Genomic DNA, 15,374 nt, shown 5'->3' on the forward strand with positions numbered 1-15,374 from the left:
CATCAAAATTTTTCATCTGTCTCCTAGCATACTGCCATATTTCTAATCTTTATTACTCTGCTGGACAGGCAACATTCTGATCAGGGTAGGCCCTGATTTATAAAAATAAAATAAAAAAACTAATAGATTCTAGCAATCACTGTGGACATTCGGGCACAGCCCTGAGCACAAGAACAAAATGTTTCCACATCCATGGAGTAAGCAATCTGCAGGGCACGTGAAGGGTAGAGAAATATTTTCCACCCTTTCCCTCCCCCTTCTTGATCATGTGAAGTGGCAATGGCAACAAGCTGATTTTAGACAGTTAATGATTAATGCGATGCACACCAATGACTTTTCCCTTGTTATCTGTTTTTCTATATCAAAATTATTTCTGTTCAGTGGTAAGCTGTGTTAAAAACATGAAGATTCAGAGGTTGGGAAGGGCCTGCTCCCATCACCTCTGCCTCCCAAGAGGACCTTTGCTATCATCTGAGCCTGAACACAAGGATGTTCAGGATCACTGGATTGATCTTACCGTATTTTCAGCAGGGATACAGGTATCTTCTCCTAATCCCTGCAGGCTACAACCAGTAAAGAGGTCTTAGCACAGCCCAAATGTGAACACGTGCCAATTTCACATAGCTGTCGCACTGGAGGTGGCTAGCACTCCACTGGGCCGGAACATGCACTGAGCAATCAGATATATTTACTGTAAGTGGCACAGTGTCCACAAAGGAGTGAATGCTCCAGTAGACATCATTTTAGACCAATTCTTAACCCTTCTGATTAAGAAAAATAAGTTCAGGCACTAGATCCCCTACATGGGGGGCTCTCTTTACAGCAGTGAGGCCTGCCTGATTAAAAGCAATATTACTGGCATGGACTGCTCCAACTCCAGAACCTCAAAGCCTCCCAAATGGTTCCTGCTTCCTGATGGTTAAGATCTAGGCCATTGCCACAGCAGATGTTTATTTCACTTTATTTTTTATTTTGGAATTCTAGTAAAGTCTAGTTTCTGCATTGGTGTTGCATTTAATTTAATTCAGATAAACCTGTAAAACAGAGAAACCCCACTGTAGTGACCTTAATGGTAGTTTTGCCATTGATTTCTCCAAGGACCAGATTTTACTCATGAAATATAATATGAAATTTTATCCTGAAGATAACCTCAGCAGGCCCTCAATAAATGCAGTTCAGATCCATTTTTCCAAGAGACAGAACTTGATCTGCTTTGCACCCTCTTTTATGACAATACTGCATTTTTTTCCATGCCTAACCTTTTTGTTTTTTGGAGGTCTAAAATGAGTGACTCTTAAGGGTATGCTGAATCTCCTTTTATAGTTAAATTTATTTATATACAGAAGGATTAATACCAAGGTTGTTCCAATTAGAAAAAGACTAAAATAAGCAAGTCTCTGGTCACTGCACACAGCTGAACAAATACTTTATATACTGTTTTATCACTACTACAAAGCTCATTCAGAATGCCAAAAATTTGCATGGTATTTAATTAAATAGATCAAAAAGTTCTTTGCCCCAACAGGGGTCCAATCCTGCAACAGTAATGAGAATAGCTGTTGTTATTGAACTCCTCACTGACAGTCAATGCCTGCATGCTACTGACACCAAATTCAGCTTGGGGTATTCCTGGAGGAACTGTTGGGGGGCTCACGGAGACTTCAAAGCCTTTAACCAGCTCTTATGGCACTAATTTTGAAAAGCATCTATACCTACAGCAAGCATTTTCTGGATTAAAACCTGCATATCTCCTGCCTGCATGGTATTTTACAGCCTCATTGCATTTACTAATATCTGATGGCCGTACGTGCTCTGCTTAAACAGGGAATAAAAATGTAAACAGCTGGGGCAAAAAGCTTAACTAATTACTGTAAACATTTTTATAGTATTAGTATTCCTTGCATAGCACATTTAGACCAATTTTACTGAAAGGTAGCAATACCACTTCTGAGATACTACGTTAACGTAGTAAATGCGCTTTCCAACTGCAGTCCACGTGGCCCACCAAGTCATACACATCATTTGCTTGCCACTCTTATCAGGAAATGCTGATTGTGGGCAGCACCGATCAACCTGTGGTCAAAGGTTCTGCTTGCTGGTGAACTCAGGCAGCAAGCAATTCCTACCCATCTGTCACGACAGATACAAGTACAAGCAAGTGTTCTGGGTACATTTATATTTGATTAAAAAATGCAAATGCAAGTTGTTAAATATGTAGTGTAAGCTGTAGGTGAGGCACCACCATTTTGGTAACCCTAATATACACGTTGCGAGCAGATATTTTATTAGCTAGTAACAGGGACCATGCAGGGCCACCTTCTATTTGCAACCAAATTGCATTCAGTACATTTTGGTTTTGAAACCAATACACTCTGGAAAATAGTAACTGAAAGTTGCTCTGTTTGGGATATTCTCCTAATACTCCTTTCTCTTCCCCCCTTCATTGTGTGGGGACAGAAGGAAACATGATGAAAAGCCCTGGATTTTGCCCCTACTTTTTTTGCCCCTATTGGAGCCAACATACTGAGAAAATTGAAATTAATGGAAGGAACTTTGCTGTAAGCATTCAACAAACACTGAACAGTTTTGGAAATTCTCCTGAGTAGAAGGGCACATGTAAGGAGTTGTTCAACGTGTTCACTTTGCCTCTTAGAGGGCTGCACTAACACTATGTGAAACCTCGCTGAGAAATATAGTTGTGTTCGTTGTCACCTGAGCCTCCAAATAGCCACAAACGGAGTTTCACACATCTCCACCTGTAGCTTAATCTTTGCTTTCTAAGCTATAAATAGAGCTTTTACATTTATGAGAACTCTGTACATGTTCTTACAAGTAGCAACATAGGCCAGGTGACCAGACAGTGATTAATCCTACATTTATTACATAATTGTGCATTGGTCCTTTCAATGCTACTATGTTTGTTAATATACACTGATGAATTAAAACATCAAGTGTTTTAGATTTAAGTTCTGTAACAAGTGTTACCATCCTGGGGAAAGATTTTAAGACCATCCAGAAAAGGAGTCTCTGACAATATAATCTTTTTTAAAATTCAGGAAGATAAAATTTCCTCAAAATCTAGAAGTGCTTTCTTCCAAATCAGAGAGACATTTGCAAAGCAGCAGAGAGCAGCTCGCACTGTCGTGGCCTGTGTCATCAGCTGTCAGCATGGAAGGCGTAAAGCAAGCAAGACTTTGGTGGGTGGGTGTCCCCTGTCCCCCCCAGCCAGTACATCTGGCTTGCTGCTGGCAAGGGCAAGCAATCCCCTTACCGGTTTTGCCTACAAATATTTACATAACTGAAGTCACGATCTTTGTAATGATTCAGAAATAATTTATATGTGAGAATAATGCATTGTGCTTCACAAGACTGTTGCACACCTTACTTTTTACTCAGCTATTTGCTCCCATGCCAAACATACAGCTTCTTGATCAAAACCAAACACCTCTTTTTCATGTGATCAGCATGCAAAGATACTGAATTCATAAAATAAAATGCAATTGTCCTACTATCACAATATTGCAGCGCTGCTAGGTGCTACCATTCAGATATGTGGTTCTCCCTCTTATTCACATGAGGATCCCCAAAATATCAGTTGCTTTTCAGCATGCTTGACAGCCATAAGCTGCAGCTGTGCTGCATTGAAAATTGGCAATGCTGACATTAAACTGAAGGAGCTTTTTGAAGCAGTGACAAAGGCACTGATTGCCTTCTTCCTAAACCAGAGGGATTTTTTTGTTGTTATTTTAACATAGGAGAACCAAGCACAGTAACACAACAGTGCAGTTGCCCAAAGTCCTGAGCCCAACCTTCCATTTATAAGAGGTCTACACCTCCCAAGTCCTGCCTGTCTTCCTTCCAGATACTGCCTCCTCTTTGAAAACACATCCACTTTTGCATTGCCTGTCAATTCCCTCAACAAAATATTTCAGGAGGATTCTGCACAAATCAAGGATACTGATCAGCCATTCAGCCCTTAAGTTTGTGCTGTTGTGTTCTAGTCACTTGAAAGGCAGTAAGAGATGAGCAGACAAGCTATATCCAATTTTCACAAACTGCTGACCACAGCAGTGCCAATAAGGACCTAATGGTATTGGGTGTACAAAGAATACTTCCTCTGCAACCAAGAAAAATTCAGTGATGGAAAAAAAATACTAGACTACTTTCCAGAACTCTCCTCTTATCATAACTGTGCCTTATGCCAACTGACCTTTGAAATACCCAAACAGTTGAATATGATGTGAAAAATTTCTAAGACATGCTTTTTGAAGTTGCATTCCCTCCTCATTCTTAATGATCTGGCATCACTATTTTCACACAGTAATGCATTAAATTCTCATGTCAAACAGAAAGTAAAGACTGTCTCAAATAGGCTACAAGTTTCCTGCTATATATCATTTGACAAATTTTTATGCAGACATTTAAAGAAAAATACTACATTCATTTGGAAATACAAAATGTACCCCCATATTTTGACTGGGATTACACATTATATGCCTTGTCCTCATTATATTGTACAGCATGAGCTCTAGCACCTGGGTGAAATCATTGAAGCTAAGTAGTGCTAAGTCCTTCACTTAAAGAGGTTAAAAGTGTCTCCTTCAGGAGAATGAGAATGCTATTGCATGGGTTTAAAGTAATAGCCCATTTCTATAGACATCCCGCCCTTCATATGGGGAAGTCATCCCCCCTGTAGTTTAAAAAAAAAAAAAAAACAAGCCTTGAATTTTGCATCCCTTGGTAGTGCTTTCTGAAAAGGGAAAGGTCTTTGCTAACAATGACTCCTCGATGACTCTAGAATGTAAAGAGCTGTTGTTTACTTTGCAATAAGGCAACACTTCTATCACTTTTATCCCCTGAGGAAAATAATGCTTCCTCCTAACCACACGGATGTTGGACAATTACAAAACTAGATTCAGAACAGCTAGTACTTAAGTATAATTATGACATTTTATCATCCCATTATTATGTGGATGATTTATGAACAAAAAGAAGAAATAAAGCCACACAGGGACATACACACACATATTCTGTATGCAAACAGGAGTGTATTAGAACTCAGAAGAATGAGCTTGCTTGCTGACGGATGTGGGTTTTTTTCTCTCCTTAAAATGAAATGGAGATTTCACTACCACCAGCATCATGTTAAGATGCTGTAAAATATTAATGGTGTAGCGTGTCTAATAAGTAACTAACATAGACGTTAAGAATTATTTCAATTAATTCATCAGAAAATAGCAAAGAATGTTTTTAATTATTTAACAGTGCCTTTTACCAACAAAAAATCCAGCTGCAAAATGTCTCTATTACAAGCACAATCAACACGTGAAGTACACAAAAACAGTCAAATAGACTTCAGCTTTTACTTTAGCAATGGTTTGATTAATACCTCCCTAAAAGACATGCAAGTTCACCATTATGCATTCCAACTACTCATTATTTCATTCTGCAAGTATGATTATTTCTTCATTCTAATTAGCACCATATTTTATCAGCATGCTCAAAGAATTTTCAAAAATATGTACGTACCAAAATTCAAGTCCACGGGGACTGCTAAGTGCAATAATCAAAGGTGACTTTTGCCTGTAAAAGCCCTTTCCTGTGGTTATCTCAGTGCAGTCGGAAGGGATATTTCAGCACCATAAGAAACAGATTTGCAGTTAGGCTCAGTTTTTTCTTCAGTTAAAGTGCATTAAATCTTGTTGGCAAAATTGCCCAGATTGTAGAATTCGGCATCACTGTAAGCCAGCGTTACATTACGGATCTTCTTAACGTATGATTAAAACGGCATGGAAAGTTTGGCTTTTAAAAAAAAGCAGTGGCAAGAGAAGACAGGTGCTTGCTTCTTTAAATCCACATTCAGAGAAGAGAGGGTACAGATAATGGGAGGGTATAAACAACACCCTGCTTTGAGGTCCAGCAGAGAAGAAACTGGATGGTTTTTACCCACTTTACAACATAAAAGATTACAGCACCATCATATGCACTAACACAGAGATTGCTAAGGTGCCTCATTTGAATATGTTCTGTGGAGACAAAAAGAAAGGAATGTAAGGAGTAGAAAACATCCTATCCAAATGGCTTCTTGCGGCAGGAAAGACACTCGCTCCCTCATCGCCACTTAGACACAGAAGGTCTGAAGCAGCCTAGCTTGTGGCATCGCCTCTCTCTCCCCCCCGTGACTACAGGCAGGCTTGCTCCCTCCAGCTGCCTTAGTCTGTTGCTGCCGATTAATCAGGGCTTCTCAAACAAAGAGCAAGCCTACCTTCGGGTGCCAGCAGGACGGCGGGGCTCGGCGGCTGCTGCAATCCGGCTGCCGGCGCGGCCGCATCCCAGCACCGCGGACAGCTCCTGCCGCCTCCCCGGGCCGAGGAGAGGGGGACGGGGGCAGCCACGGCCCCAACCCCAACCCCAAACCCAACCCTAACTCCAACCCCAAGCCCGGCCCGGGGGCTCGGCGCCCCCCCGGCCAGCGCCGGGCTCGTCTCCGCCGCGCTGGGGCCAGCTAGCAAGTCATCCAGCGGGAAGAGACCTGCGGCAAGAGCACTGGCGCGTTTAGCCTATAGGTAGGAAAGAATATGCAACACCACCCTTCCCCCCTCCCCCTCTTCTTTCCTCCTCCCCCCTCCCCCCCCCCAAAAAAAAAAAAAATTTGTTCTTCCACGAAGAATGTGTAAGTTAACCTTTAGCCCGTGTTATGGCTCAAGGAAATGAGCAGCCACTTAAAAGGAACATCTACGCCTCGGTTTGATACCTCATATTGATGTATCTTTTGCACTCACCCTCACTGAAAGCAGTGCAAGGCACACAATTACTGCTGACGCAGATTAGGCTGCTGCTTGGGGAAGGAGGGGAGGAGCTTTTTAACCTCATCAAAACAACCTCCCACCACCTGCTCCCATTGCACGGGAACACAACTATGCTCCTCGGACAGAACGAGCGTGACATTTACGCTGTTTTACTTATAGTGCTATAAGATGCACGCTCTGGAATGAGGCATTCTGTTTGAGAAGCATCCAGGATGAAACCACGCAGGTTTAGGCTCATCCCGAATTTGTAAGCATGGTGCTTTGGAGGGAAACATTTCCTTTTTTTCTGGAGTGGAAACCTGTGTTATAGCTCCTCCTTTCAGAACGTGTGCAGTTTTGCTTTCTCCCCCAACCTGCAGCCTGGACACAAAGCAGAAGTGTTCACTCCCTGCATTAAAGCCAGTAAAAGGGGAGATGTCCAAATATGCACAGAGTGTGTTCCCCGTTAATAAATGTCATTTCAATCTGCCTCCTTTCTCAACTTACAGACATATTTCTCTCACATGAATCTTGGCTCAGATTAATTTATTTCTAAAACTAACAACTGCTATTCTCATACCAGAAATCAAGTACAAAGAATAAACTCCTTTCAAAATAATGCATGTTCACATGAAAAGCAGTGCGAAAACACAAGCCCTCACGTACAGAGCACAGAAGGTACTTCCTGCAGATTTACTAACCCCAGACTGGGATGCCAAAATATCACATCCCCTTCAGGAGCACTCAAGACAGCCACCTAAACAACCACAGCGCAAGACTGGTCACCGCCTTCAGGCAGCATTGGCCAACACTAACATCAGAAGCATGGCCTGAGAAAAGTTTGCTCCTAGACCCCTGCCTGTTGCAGGGAGGACTCTTACAGCTTCCCGTTACAGTGCGCAGCCCAGCGCTCCTCTTACAGCCCTGTAAGGCAGGGAACAGGGCACCGAGGCTTCCACGTAACACCTCCAAAAGAACATTTCAAAAGGATGCTTTAAGAAGGGTTAAAAAGACAGCAAGGCCTGAAGACATGGATGGTTTCTCTTTTAGTCAGGGAAGAAGAAAGGAAAGGAAGTACCTGCAGCGCAGAAGAACTGGAGGCAGCCCTAAAAGAAGAGCTCTTCTCCTAGCCCAGAGGCTAGCCTACAGCTCCACCGCTGATTTTTTTCTCCTTGAAGGATACTTTAAAAGGAAGAGCTGTAGTTGTGCTATAATTGAGGAATTCCTTCTTCCTTTTTTTTTTTGTCAAGTGGAGATTCCTGTCATGTAATAGCCTTTTATTTCCCATATTTTTCCAAAATTTCAGACCTTCCTTATCTCTGCCCCAAGTCAATGTACCACAAAGAGAAATTGCCTACTGAGATTTCTTCCATGTTACTTTAAAAATTATATCCCTGTAAATTCATTATAATTTCATTAACAATTTGAAGAACTATGAATTTTAATCCATAAACTTGAAACACCCAAGTAATGGGCATCTCCATGAATAACTTTGTGGGTAGCTCTAACTCAGCCTCCAGAGGAACAGAAATTGAAAGAAAAGATTCTGATACTGGCTCAGAAATAGAGCTAGCATCTTCTTTTCCAGAGTAACTTTGCTCTTGGCTATGTCTTCACCGCATGATTCATCCCAGTAATTGAACTAACCCAGATACAATCCCCTTGCAGACTACATATGTTACTGCAACTTTTGGCAATTTCCAAGTCTTATCACTCTTGTAACAATGATCCCAGGGACCATGTTTCCATCAGCTCTGGGAGGAAATGTTCATTTTGCTTTCCAGTGTCACTGTGGGAAGGGCACTGGAGAACTATTGTGACCTCTGTAAGGCTGGTGGCTCCATTCCCAGTTAAACCACAGAAAAGCTTCTTGTCTCAGCCAGATAGCATCAGCCCAGGAAAAAGCATCTACGTTATCAATTGCAGGATTTTCTGCATGGATGGCAGAAGGATTGGATCAAAATTCAGGTAACCTGATTTCCACCCCCCACCCCCCCGGAAAAAAAGAAAGCTCATTACAGAACAATCCAAGGATCATCTTTAAATATGTATAAAGACAACGTTAACAAAGCCATGACTAGCTTTGACTCCTTAGTTATAAAGGGGGCCTAACCAGAACAAATATATGCATTTCCAAAGAGTACTACCTATGTTCTCATATTGCAGAGCTCTACACTGGACTTTGTGGTTTCAAGACAGCCAGCAATGGAGAACCATTGAACCATTCCTCAGAGAAGCCATCAAGCCCTTCTCCCCATCTCCTTTGCACTACAACCTTCCTGGAAGTTACAACCATGCAAGATTCTGGCAGACAGATTATTTGCACTCACTTTGAATATCTTAAAAACAAGCAAAAAAAACAACCCACAAACATGCAAGGCTTCATTACATAATAGATACATTTATTTTATTTATGTGCATGTACACACATGCATACATATATATATGTATAAATATACACGAAGTTAGGGGGGACACTTGACCTGTGGTTGCATTTTCACACTGAGAAAAGAGAGGAAGATGAACAATCTGCTGTAGAAATGCACACTGGTGTCTGCTCAGTCTTTTAATAGATGTAGGACACAACAGGGCCAGGCAGAGAGCTGCAGTAAGTAGCCTGGAAGGACAAACCACACAATAGGAGGAGACAGACCTCTGCAGGAGACTTCTTTGCCAAGGGGACAACAAGCTCTTTCAAGCTCAGAGCAAAGTGGATTTGCAAGGCCTGAAGTCTGCAGGCAGAGAGACAAAGGGCTTTCAAGAGGAAGAGAACATTTAATTTAAGATGCTAACTGACCACTTAGTGACTGAGAAAGGCTGTCCGCCTGTCCCTGAAGTAAGGGAAACTTGTAGAAAAATGGATTACAGAGTTTGGGTTTATTGACTCTGTCTCCGCTTGGCTGGAAAATGGAGGAAGGCTCCCCAAGAAAAAGGAAAACCCATGATTTCCAGGTCTGAGCCTGGCCACACATGACTTAGTGCAGAGACCCTTATGTAATTATTTAGATTAATTATATTTATGTAACTATTAACAGGTTTAATCACCTTGAATGACCTCCCCCCCCCCCCAAAAAAAAAATAAAATTCCTTCGTTAAACTAAGCTAAACTTGGCTTGCTTCTTTCTCCTTTACACCCTCCCCTTACCTTCAATTATTTTTTTTTGTCCTGGTTCTTAGTTTCTATTGCTGCCAGTCTTCAATTGCTGCAGCCACACCGTGCTGCTTGTAATATGGATTCCTTGCCTTCCTGACCTCTGAGCACATCTCTTAACCTAAGCCTTTTCTTGCTACTCTGCTTGACTTTTCCAGGCTTGCATTCAACTCCAGGACCTAGTACCTGGTTCTAATTAGTTTTAGCTGATAGGACCAAGTTAACAGTATTAATTTCATTATAATACAATAGTTTCATCACAGAGACTATCATAAATCTCATGTATGAGAGGCAAGTGAAATTTTCAATGGCAATGTTACCTATGCCGCATCCTAAGTCTTGGCTTAGCAATCACGATGACATGCCTTTAGCACTGAACATGTGCATATGCTCACCAGTACACAACAGCCATAGCTCACGTGTCTGCACTAGGGACTGCTCAAATTATAGTTCAATTTGCTTAGCAGAAGGACGCTTTTTAAATACAAAATGATTTTTTTTTGCTTCTGCATAGACTGAGCAAAAAGGAAATTATTAGTATAGAAAAGAAACTGCTTAGATTTTTATCTGGATTTTAACATGAGTTAATATTTTTAAATGGCAGCAGCCTAGAGGAAATATATAGAAAAGTCTCTTGTTTATTACATCACCTTTCTGTTTATTATCATAGGAAGCCTAAGGTAGCTTTTACATGACTGAATGCAAGTATCGTGTCACATAAGGAAGTGGAGCTTTTACTTAGAGAGCAATAAGCAAGCCATGTCTACACTTCGCAAGCTGCACAATTATTACCAGAGCCAGAACGCATACTGCCGCCGCCACAACCACCTGTAGAACTACATAAACTAACACAGTGCTCACTGTAACCCCAACTTCAAGTGACTTTCTGAGGTTTGGTTTGTTCATGCTGTTAGTATCAGGCTATGATCACTCTAAGCAAAGTGAAAACCTAACCATCTCCCTATTTGCAAGTAACTTTCGACATATGCTGAAAGATCACATAGAGACTTCTAGACAACTGTTTCCAAATTATTTCATCCCATGTGTCAGGACAGCTTTAATATTCATGTCTCTTTGCCTCATTCTTAAATGCCTGGAACTTCTGCAGTTGCTCCTTCTCCCAGCCACATTTGGCTCCTTTTGCCCTGCTCTCCCTCCTCACACATCCAGTGCTACCACAACAAGCCTAACAGAGAACACAGACTAAAGGAAGCTCTCATTGCTCTATTGTGGCATTTGTTTCAGCTATTTCACATCCCTCGACAGTGCCCTTTCACTTCCCTGGAGCACACTGGCTCTGCCCCTCCCAGGGATTGACTATCCACAACCACTGCAGGCATTTCTCTTATTTTGGCAAGGCATTTCCAGTATACTGAGGAGTCTTCTAAAGGTACAACGGTAGAGGGGTCCCTACTCATGTAAAAAGCCAATTAAAGTTAAATGCTTAACTGCCATCTGTGCCTTTAAGAAAAATCTCTTAATTTTCCCCAGTGATCAATTTTTTTCACATGGGACCAATTTTGCTGTTATTGCTTAGGCAAAATTCCCATTGAAGTCCTCAGGGAACTTTGCCTGAATACAAAATGTGGAGCGAAACCCTGTGCTTATTTGCATAGAGCACAAATCATAAAGATCATATCCTGATGCAAGTGATTTATCCTATATGACAGTTGGTGCAACTGGGCTATTTTTAACCATGATTTGCTGTAAAATATTTCATGATATTTACCATTCCAAAAAAAAAAGTCAATTGATTCTTTTTCCTTAAACTGGATCAGATTGAAAGATTCTGGCTGCTTTCCAAACCCATTAATTACTAAATGGTACATTTTCAACAGAAATGTTAAGCTATAAGTAGTTCTTCTAGAGCCAGTTTGCTCCTAGCTAAAATCAATTAAAGCTGGTAAAGATACATTTCTCTGGTCAGGTCCCAGATACAGGCATCTATATTTATAGTGTAGTGGATCCTGGCAAAATTGTCCAGCCTAGATGCAGTTGTACAAGCAAAACTGTTTTTACTGTGTAGCTCATGAAAGGGATAAGTAGGTGGCTTTCTGGGATAAATCCAGCTGTGTCAGTAGGGCTGCGCTCACACTGTGCTCTGTTTCTGCTTAGAGTAGCCTCAATCTCCCAGCCCACAAACAAGCAAACACTGCCGTATGGAGTATAAAGGCAAGGCAGTTTAAGCTTGCTTGTCACCACCACACCCCGCTACTCATTCCGATTTGTGTGGCCTTGCAGGGAACTGGGTCATGGAAATGATCCAAAGCAGAAATCATTTGGGGTGGGAACGAGGGGAAACCCAGAAACACAAAGAAGAGGGTGTTCTTTTCAACCAGATCACTTCCTTGCACCACACAATGCAGAGGGCACTTCACAGCGTGAGAAGGAGTACCCCTGCCAAAGCGGTCTGTGACTTTTAAAGTGAAAAGTCCTTATGCTACAGACACCGGTGTGCTTCAGCTTCTATCTGCATGACTCCACTGCACAAACAGCACACATGCCAGAGCTTTTGCACAGAGGCTTGTCCTCCTGAAGCTTACAGGAGCAGAAAATCCCGCAGTTTGTGGGGGTGCTGACAGACACTGCTCACTGCCCTAGAAACCCCAGGACATCTGACAACACAAGCAACCCTCTCAATTAGTTCCAAGCTGGCAGAGAAGGGCATGTGCACAGTGTACAAAATGTGACCATGTTTGTAAGCTGTAAAGTGTTTTATCAGAGCACTTGACAATCTCCAGACATCTCAGGGTTTCGTGTAGCTGCAGTGCTGGCTCACACGCAGAACCAAGAACGCCGGTGTGCTTCCCTCCCAGCCCCTGCTACTGCTCTGGCCTCACGCTGGCAAAGTACTGCTTGGCTGTGTGGTGAAGCAGATTGGCAAAGCGATCAAGCTGAGAACTAGCCTGGGATTTTGGCACTACATGGATGTTATTACTTGAGAGGACCACCCTGCCTATGCGACCAGTGGGCAGCAGAGAGCCAGAGCAGCCCAGCTGATAGAAGGCAGGCCAGCTGAGTCTCATTCAGGAGCAGCCAACTTCTTGTTTATATCCAAGCTACTCAGAGAGCAAGGAGCTCCAGTGAGTCCCACAGCTTTTTGGAACTCCACAAATAAAGTGCCTGGAAGGGCACAGAGAACAAAACCTGTAAAAGCAACCCACAATGAAGTGTACTACAAGAGATCTGGGAATGGGAGGTGAGAGGCAACTTCTTTTCTTGAATTAGGAGGTCTCCTATCTGTATTCTTTAACATCACGTGAAATCCCCACCCCAACACTGCAGGTAAGTCCTGTTTAGTTAGGAAATAGGCACAGATGGGGAAAGTCGGAGTTTCTCACTTTCACAAAACAGAATTTGGACCATTAGATAAAGAAATACTAGAACCTGGAAGACTGGAAAGACTCATAGAAGAAATTGCATTTTGCATTTAAGGACTGACAAATTGACAGATTCCTCTATTAAATAATTAAGTTTTGCTATGTATACTGAGATGACATTTAAGAGTAAGTTGTTGCTATTGGCTAAATTCATTAAGGAATTAATTTTATAAAGAAATTAAAAGACTATGTATTCATTCAGTAAAATATACTTAAGCTTTATAAACCACAAAACTAAATCATTTGTCGAATGTGTTTTCTTTCAGTATTTAAAAAAATCCACACAGAATATTTGTTGCTACATGCTTCAGGACTGGGCAGGAGGGCAAGGACAGTTTGGAAGAAAAAGCTGATAGACCCATAGGGAGAGCATGTACAACTCAATGGCTGGGCAGGGGGAAAAGTGCAACAGGCAAAAAATAACAAGGATGTAGAGATGGTGAAGCTAAAGAAGTGGCAATAGCAGAAAAAAAAAACTGAGGACAAAGCTACGTGAAGTCTTTTGCTTGTTTTTCTTAATTAGACAAAGATAGTCTCATTAACTCGAAGAAAGCGAGGTTTGTGGAAGAGGAAGGCCTTGCACAGGGGATTTCCAGTGGAGAGGGAGGCCAGTTCCCTGCTGCTCTTGGTGCACTGAGGAGAGGCCATGACTACGGAGGTGCTGGGTAGGCCCTGGGCTTCCTCCTGCTCCTGTGGCAGCCAGCAGCAGGAGATCACCACCCCCTGGAGCCAGCTCCTAGCACAGAGAGCCGTGGGCGGACAGTGGAGAGAGGCCTGTCACAGCCAGAAGCCACCGCCAGCAGCTGGCCTCCTCGGCACGGGGCTGGGCTCCATCACAGGCTGCTCCAGGCCCCAACGCGCTGCCGGGATCTAAAGTTACAAAACACGTGTGGAAAGTTGTCAACAGAAGGGGCTGGTGGCAAGGCAAGAGGTAGCCTGGCAGCCCCAGGGCACCAATTCCTCTGGTCACAGCCTAACCAAGCACCAAGGAGGGCAGCAGAGGCCGATTTTATTCTGTTAGTACAGGGAGATGGGCCTCTTTTTAGGGCTCTGTATAAGTACTCTCCTCAGCACCTGAGACAGAAGAAAAGAGCAGTAGCTTCTCTCATACATTTCCAAAAATGTTCATTTCCATACAGTAGCAGGCTGAAGTTCACCATGACTTACGTGTTGTTGCAAACATTTTAGTGGAAGTGAGCTATTTTTCCCCAAGCAATTAAAAAGATCAAATTCTTCTAATTACTATGGAAACAATTTCCTGCAGGCACTCCCTACATACACCGTTAGGAAAACTGCTTTTCTCCACAGTTATAGCTGGCTAATCATCATGTGTCAGTTAACTCATTTCTGTTCCACACATACATACTTATTTTCTTGGAGAAAATATTGTGATCCTTTATATTCTCTCAGTATAATAGCCATTCCTATCAATGGATGAGCTACAATTGCTACCACTCAGGAAGAAAGGAATGCAAATGAGGAATACCAATTAACCTCTTTACAATTAAAAATATCTCTATCTATTATAGCACCCATTAGTGATACTCTAGTTAATGGTCTGTCAACATTTCCATTAGACCTTTTCCCCCTGCTCCCACACAGAACTAAATCCTAGCTAATCACCTTGAATATACCTCTATGGATTTACACAATAGAGATACACAGCTCAAATGAGGCAAAATACAAATTCTGTTATCTTGAGCCATTACATTCTCTTAAGTACCTGTTTTCTAATGTATCAGTCTAAATACTCTGTACTGCAAATACACTAAATTTTACAAGATGATTCCCTGCCCCCTGTTCCCCCAATGTTACAGCTACTTCATGTACCAACCCCCCCAACTGCAAAGACTTGAGATTTGTCCTAAATATACACTGTGGAAATTGTAGGGTGAAAGTGTGTTCACAGCAGATTCCTTTTGTCCAATATAATTCACATCATATATTTCTTAATTAAACACTAGATGTGAGACAGTGGGCTCCGTTTGGTGCCATGCACTGTAATACCTAGAAATGACAGGGTGAATTAAGGACAAAGCATCAGCCTTAATAGGT

General features: G+C 42.1%; 1 protein-coding gene and 1 long non-coding RNA gene across 7 annotated transcripts in view; one reads left to right on the forward strand and one right to left on the reverse strand.

Moving 5' to 3' along the window:
• Nucleotides 1–15,374, reverse strand: part of NYAP2 (neuronal tyrosine-phosphorylated phosphoinositide-3-kinase adaptor 2) — a 166,047-nt gene that overhangs the window by 130,605 nt on the left and 20,068 nt on the right. The window contains exons 1-2 of one of the 6 annotated variants that reach the window (XM_083847819.1): nt 6,783–6,833; nt 5,530–6,026 (exon numbers count right to left, since the gene is read on the reverse strand). The exons of 2 other annotated variants lie outside the window; for them this stretch is intronic. The gene's annotated coding sequence lies outside the window, so the exon portion shown is untranslated. Of the gene's footprint in view, nt 1–5,529; nt 6,027–6,265; nt 6,606–6,782; nt 6,834–15,374 lie in introns of those variants that run through there. 3 more of the 6 variants (XM_083847818.1, XM_083847821.1, XM_083847820.1) reach the window with 3 other exon arrangements.
• On the forward strand, nt 10,012–14,340 carry LOC310903853. The gene is made up of 2 exons (XR_014587875.1): nt 10,012–13,224; nt 13,586–14,340. It is a non-coding gene; the product is annotated as an uncharacterized lncRNA (long non-coding RNA).

This window comes from Anser anser (genome assembly GCF_964211835.1).
Source record: "Anser anser genome assembly, chromosome: 9".
Classification (NCBI taxonomy): Eukaryota; Metazoa; Chordata; class Aves; order Anseriformes; family Anatidae; genus Anser; species Anser anser.